The following is a 9,643-nucleotide window of genomic DNA, read 5'->3' as shown; positions in this document are numbered from 1 at the left end:
TTATCTTTGTGTGTGGTGTAAGAGAATGGTCGAGTTTCATTCTTCTGTATATAGCTGTCTGATTTTCCCAACACCATTTATTGAAGAGACTGTCTTTTTTCCATTGCATATTTTTTCCTGCTTTGTTGAAGATGATTTGACCATAGAGTTGAGGGTCCATATCTGGGCTCTCTATTCTGTTCCATTGGTCTATATGCCTGTTTTTGTGCCAGTACCATGCTGTCTTGGTGATCACTGCTTTGTAATATAGCTTGAAATCAGGCAACGTGATGCCCCCCAGCTTTGTTTTTCTTTTTCAACATTTCCTTGGTGATTCAGGGTCTTTTCTGGTTCCATACAAATTTTAGGATTGTTTATTCCAGCATTTTGAAAAACATAGCCATCAAAGCCTCACTCAAAAAAATAGAAAAATCCTGAATACACAAACTATCTTTTCACCTTAAAGAACTGGAGAAAGAACAACAAATAAAGCCTACGCCATGCATGAGAAGGGAAATAATTAAGATTAAAGCAGACTTCAATGAATTAGAAACCAGAAATACAGTAGAACAGATCACCAAAACTAGAAGCTGGTTCTTTGAAAGAATTAATAAGATCGATAAACCACTGGCCAGACTTATCCAAATGAAAAGAGAAAGGACCCAAATTAATAAAATTATGAATGAAAGGGGAGAGATCATGACTAACAGCAAAGAAATAGAAACAATTATCAGAAATTATTATCAACAACTATATGCCAATAAATTAAGCAACCTGGAAGAAATGGATGCATTCCAGGAAACCTATAAACTCCCAAGACTGAAACAGAAAGAAATTGACAACCTGAATAGACCAATAACCAGTAACAAGATTGAAGCAGTGATCAAAAACATCCCAAAAAACAAGAGTCCAGGACCTGATGGATTCCTTGGGGAATTCTACCAAACATTCAAAGAGGAAATAATACCTATTCTCCTGAAACTGTTTCAAAAAATAGGAACAGAGGGAAAACTTCCAGACTCATTCTATGAGGCCAAGATTACCTTGATCCCCACACCAGGCAAAGACCCCATCAAAAGGGAGAATTTCAGACCATATCCCTGATGAATATGGATGCCAAAATCCTCAACGAGATCCTGGCTAATAGGATTCAACAGTACATTAAAAGGATTATACATCATGACCGGGTGGGATTTATCCCTGGGATGCAAGGATGGTTCAACAATTGCAAATCAATCAATGTGATAGAACATATTAATAAGAGGAGAGAGAAGAACCATATGGTTCTCTCAATTGGTGCAGAAAAAGCATTTGACAAAATACAGCATCCTTTCCTGATTAACTCTTCAGAGTGTAAAGATAGAGGGAACATTCCTCAATTTCATAAAAACCATCTATGAAAAGCCCACAGCAAATATCATTCTCAATGGGGAAAAGCTGAGAGCCTTTCCCTTAAGATCAGGAACACAAGGATGCCCACTCTCACCACTATTTTTCAACATAGTACTAGAAGTCCTAGCAACAGTAGTCAGACAACAAAAAGAAATAAAAGGTATTCAGATTGGCAAAGAAGAAGTCAAACTCTCTCTCTTCGCAGATGACATGATACTTTATGTGGAAAACCCAAAAGACTCCATCCCCAAATTACTAGAACTCACACAACAATTTAGTAATGTGGCAGGATACAAAACCAATGCACAGAAATCAGTTGCTTTCCTATGCATTAACAATGTAACTGTAGAAAGAGAAATTAGGGAATTGATTCCATTTACAATAGCACCAAAAACCATTAGATACCTTGAAATAAACCTAAGCAAAGAGGCAAAGGATCTATACTCTAGGAACTACAGAACACTAATGAAAGAAATTGAAGAAGACACAAAAAGATGGAAAAACATTCCATGCTCATGGATCAGAAGAATAAACATTGTTAAAATGTCTATGCTGCCCAGAGCAATCTATACTTTCAATGCCATCCTGATCAAAATACCAATGGCATTTTTCAAAGTGGTTCTTTCCATTTGTTTCTATCTTTATTCATTATTAAACATAGAAAACTTGGACTGTATGGTGACTAACATAATAAAAAAAAAAAAGGAAAACTGTTTTCAGACAGAGTTTGTGCACAGACAGTATGTGGATTGTATTGGACTTATACTCTCTCATATGATGGAAAAATCTCTACAGCTATACAACTGTGGGTGGAGGATGATGATGGTGGTGTGGTATACAGAGATGAGGTTAGGTGGGTATGCTTCATTCCAGTCCAATCCTCAGGTTCTATCACAATTTAACTTAATGCCCTGCTTTCCCTACATTCATCACCTTGTTCTCTGATACTCTGATCTCATGGTGTTTATATAGAACTCAATTTCCATCATCCACTGTTATTAGAGTTCTTTATTTCAGTATATGCCTCCTCTAGCACACACGTGTGGGCGTGCACACACACACACACACAGGCTTTAATTTTGCCTAATTTTGCCTGTGTGAACCTATCAGGATTGTGTTACAGGTGAAGAACATGGAAGGAATATGAAGCTTAGAGGTTGCTGGTACTAAATCAAATGTCAAGGGGGTGGGGGTTCATCCTAGCTTCTTTTCTATCATTTTCACACCAGGACCTAGTAAATGACTGAATATTCAGGAGAAGGGAGAGGAAATATTTCAGGATAGTTCCCAAGTTTCTAGTTTGAATGACTGGGAAGATGGAGAAGGTGGTATTTATTGAAAGGGGCAGATTTGGCTAGAAAGAGAAAGATTTGGGTTACCTGTGATTTACTGTCATAACATCTCACTGGAAATTTCTAGTAGGAAGATGTCTGTATACTTTGGGACTATGAACTGAGCATTTAGATTTCAAAGTCATTGGCATATGGACAGAAACCATGAGTGTGACCTCCCCAAGTAGAATGAGAGAGAAGAATGCCCAGGAATAACGCTAAGGAAACCATTAAAGGGTCAAGAAGGGAAGGAGGAACAAGAAAAATGGACAAAGATGTAGCTAAAGAGGTATGAAAACTATCAGAAGAATATAGTTATGAAAGCCAAAGAAAGAAATTGCTTCAGGAAAGAGGGGTTAGACCACAGGGACAAATGTCATTGAAAGGTTAAGCCAAATAAGTATTGAAAATCAACTCCCTTGATTCTGGCATTAAGTTGACTATAAATCTAAATTTTCAATGTTCTTGTGACTTGTTTCTAAATCCTTTAATTTATATGTATTTTTGTGGGAAATCAAGAAATTCTGCAGTAGAAGCTATTCTCCAGCTGACTTTCAAAACAGAAGTCTACACTAGTACTGGGTTTTTTGTTTTGTTTTGTTTTTAGTATTCTTGTAATCCCTCTTTTTTGGTCAAGGACCATTTGGTTGTAAATAATAGTATCCCATTCAAATTAGGGTAAGCCAAAAGTGGAATGTTTTTAAAATAATACAAGTGTAATTCATAGTACCCAAAGTCAGGAATTCTTGTGAGGCCTCATGGGAGACTGGAATGAGGAACTGGAAAGTTGTCAGGAACCAAGATAGCTACTTTCTCCCTGGGTTTATCTCTCTCCAGACTCTGTGTCTCTTGTCTCTGCTTTTCTTTGTTCATCTTCTTACTTCATTCCTCTCTGCAATTCAGATCTCTTATTTCTCTATGACCAGAAAAGAAAAATGGCCCCCAAGGTAGTTCTACTTTTCTCTTTCAGCACCATTCAAGCCTGCATAGCATTCCTGGGTCCCCATCACAATTTTACAGAAGAAAAACATTGACTGGCCAAGTTTGGATCGTGTGCCCATTTCTCATCCAATAAACTGAGAACAAGGCAAATCCTGTGCCCTTTCCCCAAATGTGAGAATGGGAAGTAGGAGAGCTGGCTCAGAAAGAGGAATAAGCAGGTTGATTAACTAAATTGGTTACTGCATCTTCCTTATCTCACCCAGTTCTCTTTTCTGCTCAGCTTATTCACATTTCATCTTGCTGTATTTTCATTTCAGAATGTTCTCTTCTCATTCTCTGCTCTGATCTTTAAAAAGCCTGTGTCTATTTGCATCTTACTATTAAACAATTTTCTGTTTCCCATTAAAAAATAATTTTTGAAGATAATGATTTTCATCTTCTAATCCAACACAAAGAAATGTGTTCCTTTTTTCTGCCATAAATTTTCGTAGGCCTAGAGGATTCCTTTTATACAGAGTATACTTTCATACTCCTCAGAGGTTTCTCTTTTCTTCTCCTGAAAGTAGGAGAGACCTGTAATTGATGTTTGCTAATAATAGTGTATGTGACTTGCACTTGTTCCCACTCAAAAAGGTTTGGGAGAGTCCCCCTATCAGAATACCTTGGTGTAGGGTGGGGGAAGGGACAAAAATTGATGTGAACAAGTTCTTGCCCAAACACCCTCATCTATCAGGCCATCTTCTGCTATTGCTCTAATGGACTGAATTTCTCAACCCTGGTGCCTTTATCCTCTAAACTAATCAAGGGCTGAAAAATCCACAATCCCCTCATGCACTCTACTATAAGTTCTAGAAGATCAGAATCCTCAAGATAATCTTTAATCTGTCACAGCTTCACACAGAGTGTATAGTAGATATTCAATAAAAGTTTGATCTTGACACTTCCTAAAATGCAAATTTGATTATGTCATTTACTGCCTATCTATAGTGCTTTAGTGTGTCCTTCAATGCAGAGAGAATTCTAGTTTCTCAGTTTGGAATTCCAAGTCTTTAATAATTGGCCCCTACTTCTCCCACTCTTAGGAGAAAAGCTCTAACTATATCCTCATAAGCATCCTAATGGGTTATTCACAATCAATTTTCAATTCCACTATATACGATTCATTCTCACACTTCCATGTCTGTATTACCTCTATATTTCCTCTTCATTATCATTTCCTCTGCCGCAAATCTTTCTCCATTCCTCCTCTCCACGTGGTAAACTTTTACAGATCCTTCTAGACTCAGGTCCATCTTAACCTCCAACATCTGGGGCAAATGTCAGACTCCCATCCTCTCTTCCCTCACAGCACCTGCATCTATGCCTTTATTAATGTACCTAATGCATCTTTTTAGTTTTTGTCTGTTTCCTAACTATACTTGAAGCTATTTGGAAACAAGGACCAAGTATTTGTCATCTCTGGATATCTAGCTTCTACTTGGAACCAGGTAAGAACTCCATAAATGTTTGATGAACAAATCAATTAGTGTCTACATATTAAGCTTGAAGATCTAAAACTAAAAATACCTAGGTTGATAAAACAACACAAAGTCATTTGTTAATTAAAAAAATTTTTTTATTATGTTCAGTTAACTAACATATAATACATCATTAGTTTTTGATGTAGTGTTCAATGATTCATTAGTTACATATAACACCCAGTGCTCATCACAACGTGCCCTCCTTAACATCCATCCCTGGCTACCCCATCCCTCCAACCCCTTCTCCTCTGAAAGCCTCAGTTTATTTCCCAGAGTCTAGAGTCTCTCATGGTTTGTCTCCCTTTCTGATTTCTTCCCCTTCGGTTTTCCCTCTCTTCCACTCTTGTCCTCTGTGCTATTCCTTATGTTCCACATATGAGTGAAACCATATGATAACTGTCTTTCTCTGCTTGAATTATTTCACTTGGTATAATCCCCTCCAGTTCCATCCATGTCAGTATAAATGATAGGTATTCATCTTTTCTGATGGCTGAGTAATATTCCATTGTATTTATCTGCCACAATGTCATTAGTTAAATATTAATCAATTGACTAGCCAACTGTTCAGTGTTACATGATCAACTAACTTTCAAGAAGCTTGAGTAGTTAGAGAGCCTCTTAATCCTTATTCACAATAACACATCCAGATCCATGAACATCAGCCAGCTGTTAATTATGCACTCAGAGACAGGGGGATAAATAAAATGTGTATTTATTGGCAAAGCTCTTGAACCTTCCCTTTGTGACATGAACCAAGATAAATTGAACTTTGCTAGTAGAGCATGAGGGAAACACTAATACCCTATTCATGTGAATGATATTTGGAAGTTAACAAAGTGCACTCACAGCCTATGGAATCCTTAAAGTAATCCTATGAGTTAATTAGAGTATCATAAATTTACTTTACAAATGTGGACACTTCTAAGGATTAAGAGGTAAAATGACATGCCCCAAAACCATTGCCAAAAAGTGATGAAAGTAGTGCTCAAATTCACATCTTCAGCTTCTGTGTTTATAGCAGGTGCTCATTTCTTTCTTTCTTTTTTCTTTCTTTCCTTTTTCTTCCTTCCTTTCTTTCTTTTTCTTTTTCTTCTTCTCCTTCTCCTTCTTCTTCTTCTTTCTTCTTATTCATCGTCATCTTTTTCTTCTAGGGGCTCATTTAATTTAATCAGTCAGCAGGGAAACCTAATCAACAAGTACATTCAATAACTTGGTTCCAAAACAACAACAAAATCAATAACAATTTATTTGCTTTAAAATATATATGCTATTCAGAAGCTTTCACATTATTTCATTGGTTACATAAAACAGCCCTGCAAAGTAGATTGGACAAATACTCTAATGCCTGTTTAGGTGATGAGAAGTCTGAGGTATGACTAGGTAAGACTAGGTGACCTTCCCAGTTTATTCAAAGTTAGTCGGTGACAAACCTAATTCCTGATTGTTTGTTCTAGCCCTTGCTAACCAATATCTTGATATATTTGAAAGGCTCAACAGTTACTAGAGAGTTAGCCCGCTCTGGAGAAATCAGTAAAGATAAATAGAAATAATTAGGTCACGGGAAAGTGGCAGTAATGCCTTATGATGCAGTCCCTTTTGTACTGATTCCTCAGGGACTATCCAAAATGGATCTGTCAAATCCCTGGTTATGCTTTATTCAGAGTACCTTGATGTGTATGTGGTGCATTTCTACTTCCTATACCATTAGTCTAGGGTAAATTTAAATAGGTCATCTTTTAGGGGATATATTTTTTAAATTTTTTGGTTTAAATTCAATTTAATTAACATATAATGTATTATTAGTTTCAGGGGTAGAATTTAGTGATTTTATCAGTTGCATATACATCCGGTGCTCATTACATCAAGTGCCCTCCTTAATGCCCATCACCCAATTACCCCATCCCCCCACCCATCTCCCCTCCAGCAACCCTCAGTTTATTTCCTATAGTTAAGAGTCTCTTATGGTTTATCTCCTGCTCTGTTTTCATCTTATTTTATTTTTCCATCCCTTCCCCTATGTTCATCTGTTTTGCTTCTTAAATTCCACATATGAGTGAAATCATATGGTATTTGTCTTTCTCTGACTGACATTTCGCTTAGCATAATACCCTCTAGTTCCATCCACATCATTGTAAATGGCAGGATATCATTCTTTTTGATGGCTGAGTAATATTCCATTGTATATATATTCTGAATTTTGTGAATCCATGCATTTTTCTCAATTGAACTTTAAACCCGGGACTTGGATATTTCCTCCCTTCCACCTAAGCACATGTACTCTCCCAATTTACATGCTCATTTCTGTGATACACACAGAAACCATTAACGAATATACATGACTGCATAATCATCCTTATACACACAAACTTTATTTACACACACACACACACCCCTTTTGATTTTACACCCCTTCCCCAATAGAAAGCCACATATGGACACATAAGACAAACACATGTCCCTTTGGAAAATGTCTCCTCCTGCTCATACCCTACCCAACACCCATGTAACTAAACATATTTATACACATGTACTCACACACAAATGCCAAGTTTCAAGAGTCATATCAACTTTCAGGCCCTAAATGTGCCTGGTAAATTCTTTGGACTTCACCCTAGGGACTGAAATTGTTGCTTGAGCAAGAGAAGAGGGAGGATTTGCAGAGTAGGAAGAAGAGGGTAGTACAATCAGAATGTAATATGGGAGACTTCCCTATTAATAAAGCCAAAGGCTTTTTATTTTATAGTCCCAATTGAGGGCACCTATCTACAAATATCTCCCTGACTAAATGTCGCAGCACTTTAGAAAACTTCCCCAATGAGCTTAACTTGGACATCTTGAAGCACATCCTTCTTTCGCCACCAGAAAAAGTCCACATGGAGTACAGGAAAGACAATTGAGTCCTGGAGGCAGAGACCTAAGTTTGAAACCCAGATCTACCTCATAAACTCTCTGGGTATCAGTTTCCTCATGTGTAAAAAGATGAAAATACTCACTACTTAGTGTTGTGGTGACAATTAAGTGAAGTGTGACAACATATGTAAAGTACCCATCATGTTCTCTGAGACAAAGTAGGCTCTCAATTAATGATAGGTTAAATGCTGTGTTATACTCTAAACACATGAGATGTTACATAAAGCCAAGTTGTCTAAGGGGTAGATGTGCGATGCTTTTACAAAGAAATGGCATTTCAGCTGAATTCCTCATTGCAACATCAACAAAATTGGGAGAGGAAAAACAAAATTTGGATTTTTTATAAAAATTAGGCAAGTATTTAGGAATTCTTTGCATGAGACTTTGATTTCCAAATAGCTAGATTCTTGCTTTGCAGGGAGAAGTTCAACTTATGGCCTGTATTTCCCAGCAAAGGTGGCAAATAGGAAACAAGAATCTGGAGATGTGAGCCAGTGTGACTATAGCCTTAGAATGCATATCCTCAATAGTTTTTATGTTTTATGTTGTCTGTAGAAAAATAATAAAAAGATGTCTCAAAAATCGACTGATAACTTGAATAGCCCACACATCAAACTATCAGGAAGTTAAGTTTCTGTGACAGAGTGAGACATAAATTGGACTTGGAGTCAAATGCTTGGAATACTTATAGAAGTCTTAGTTTCCCCATCTATAAAATGGGGTCAATATTAGTACTCATCTAATATCTTATTATAAGGATTAAATGAGATAGTGAAAGTCAAGTGCTTAGAAAAAGGCTTAGAACACCTGGTAATGGTAATTATTTTTACCCACCCCATGAGTTTATTGTAACAGTGAAATAAACACACCATAAAATATTACTTTTAGTTTTATAAAGTACATTTAATACCAGCTAGATGTATTTTGAGTAGGGGGAGGGGTTCTTAACTCAAATGTTCACTTTAAGCCAAAATGGACTTCTATAACATACTTTATTTTAATTAACTTATTTTTTGCATCTAAAAGATCAGAATGTGGGGTATGCTCCTTCCACTTTCTACTCCCCTCCCATCATATCACCCAGCTCTGCTGGGCTTCATTAAGAGAACACTCCCACCCGGCCTCCACAAATTTCAAAATGAACCATGATTTTACCCAGAAACTGCTTACCGGCAATATTTGCAAAACATCTGTGCTCATCTGTCATGCTTCTTAGCCAAACGTGGCCATCCTACAAAGCTGTAATAAAACATGAAATAAACCTTTCCATAAAACATTTAATAAAGCTGTAAAAGTTAAATAGTTCATAATAAGCAACCATAAAAAAGCATGTAGCCCAGTTCTTGATCATTAACTTTCATTAGGGCTTGGAGGAAAACCCAGGCCATTCTTTTAAACTGCCCAGCTTACAGTGTGGAATTGAATCAAGGGTATTGTTCCCGGGATTCTCTCCACTTTGAAGCCAAAGAGATTTCACAATTGTTTCATTGAATTGAATCTAAGATGATCATATTCTTCTCATTGAGGTAAAATTAATTTGCAAAGAGACTTACTGAATTTCTTGGAATT

At 36.9% G+C, this 9,643-nt stretch overlaps 1 long non-coding RNA gene across 8 annotated transcripts in view; it reads right to left on the bottom strand.

Moving 5' to 3' along the window:
- The window catches only part of LOC145721890 (uncharacterized), an 81,222-nt gene that overhangs the window by 47,429 nt on the left and 24,150 nt on the right, over positions 1–9,643 (bottom strand). For 5 of the 8 annotated variants that reach the window (XR_014145892.1, XR_014145887.1, XR_014145889.1 and 2 more), the window contains 2 exons: positions 9,245–9,313; positions 6,233–6,349 (listed from right to left, as the gene is read on the bottom strand). This is a non-coding gene — a long non-coding RNA (uncharacterized LOC145721890). Of the gene's footprint in view, positions 1–5,244; positions 6,350–9,243; positions 9,314–9,643 lie in introns of those variants that run through there. The other 3 variants (XR_014145890.1, XR_014145891.1, XR_014145888.1) reach the window with 3 other exon arrangements.

The sequence above is a fragment of the Leptonychotes weddellii genome, chromosome 5 (genome assembly GCF_054177405.1).
Source record: "Leptonychotes weddellii isolate Sample4059 chromosome 5, ASM5417740v2, whole genome shotgun sequence".
In the NCBI taxonomy this organism is placed as follows: Eukaryota; Metazoa; Chordata; class Mammalia; order Carnivora; family Phocidae; genus Leptonychotes; species Leptonychotes weddellii.
The sequence above is the reverse complement of the archived record's forward strand: the minus strand, read 5'-3'. Positions and strand labels throughout refer to the sequence as shown.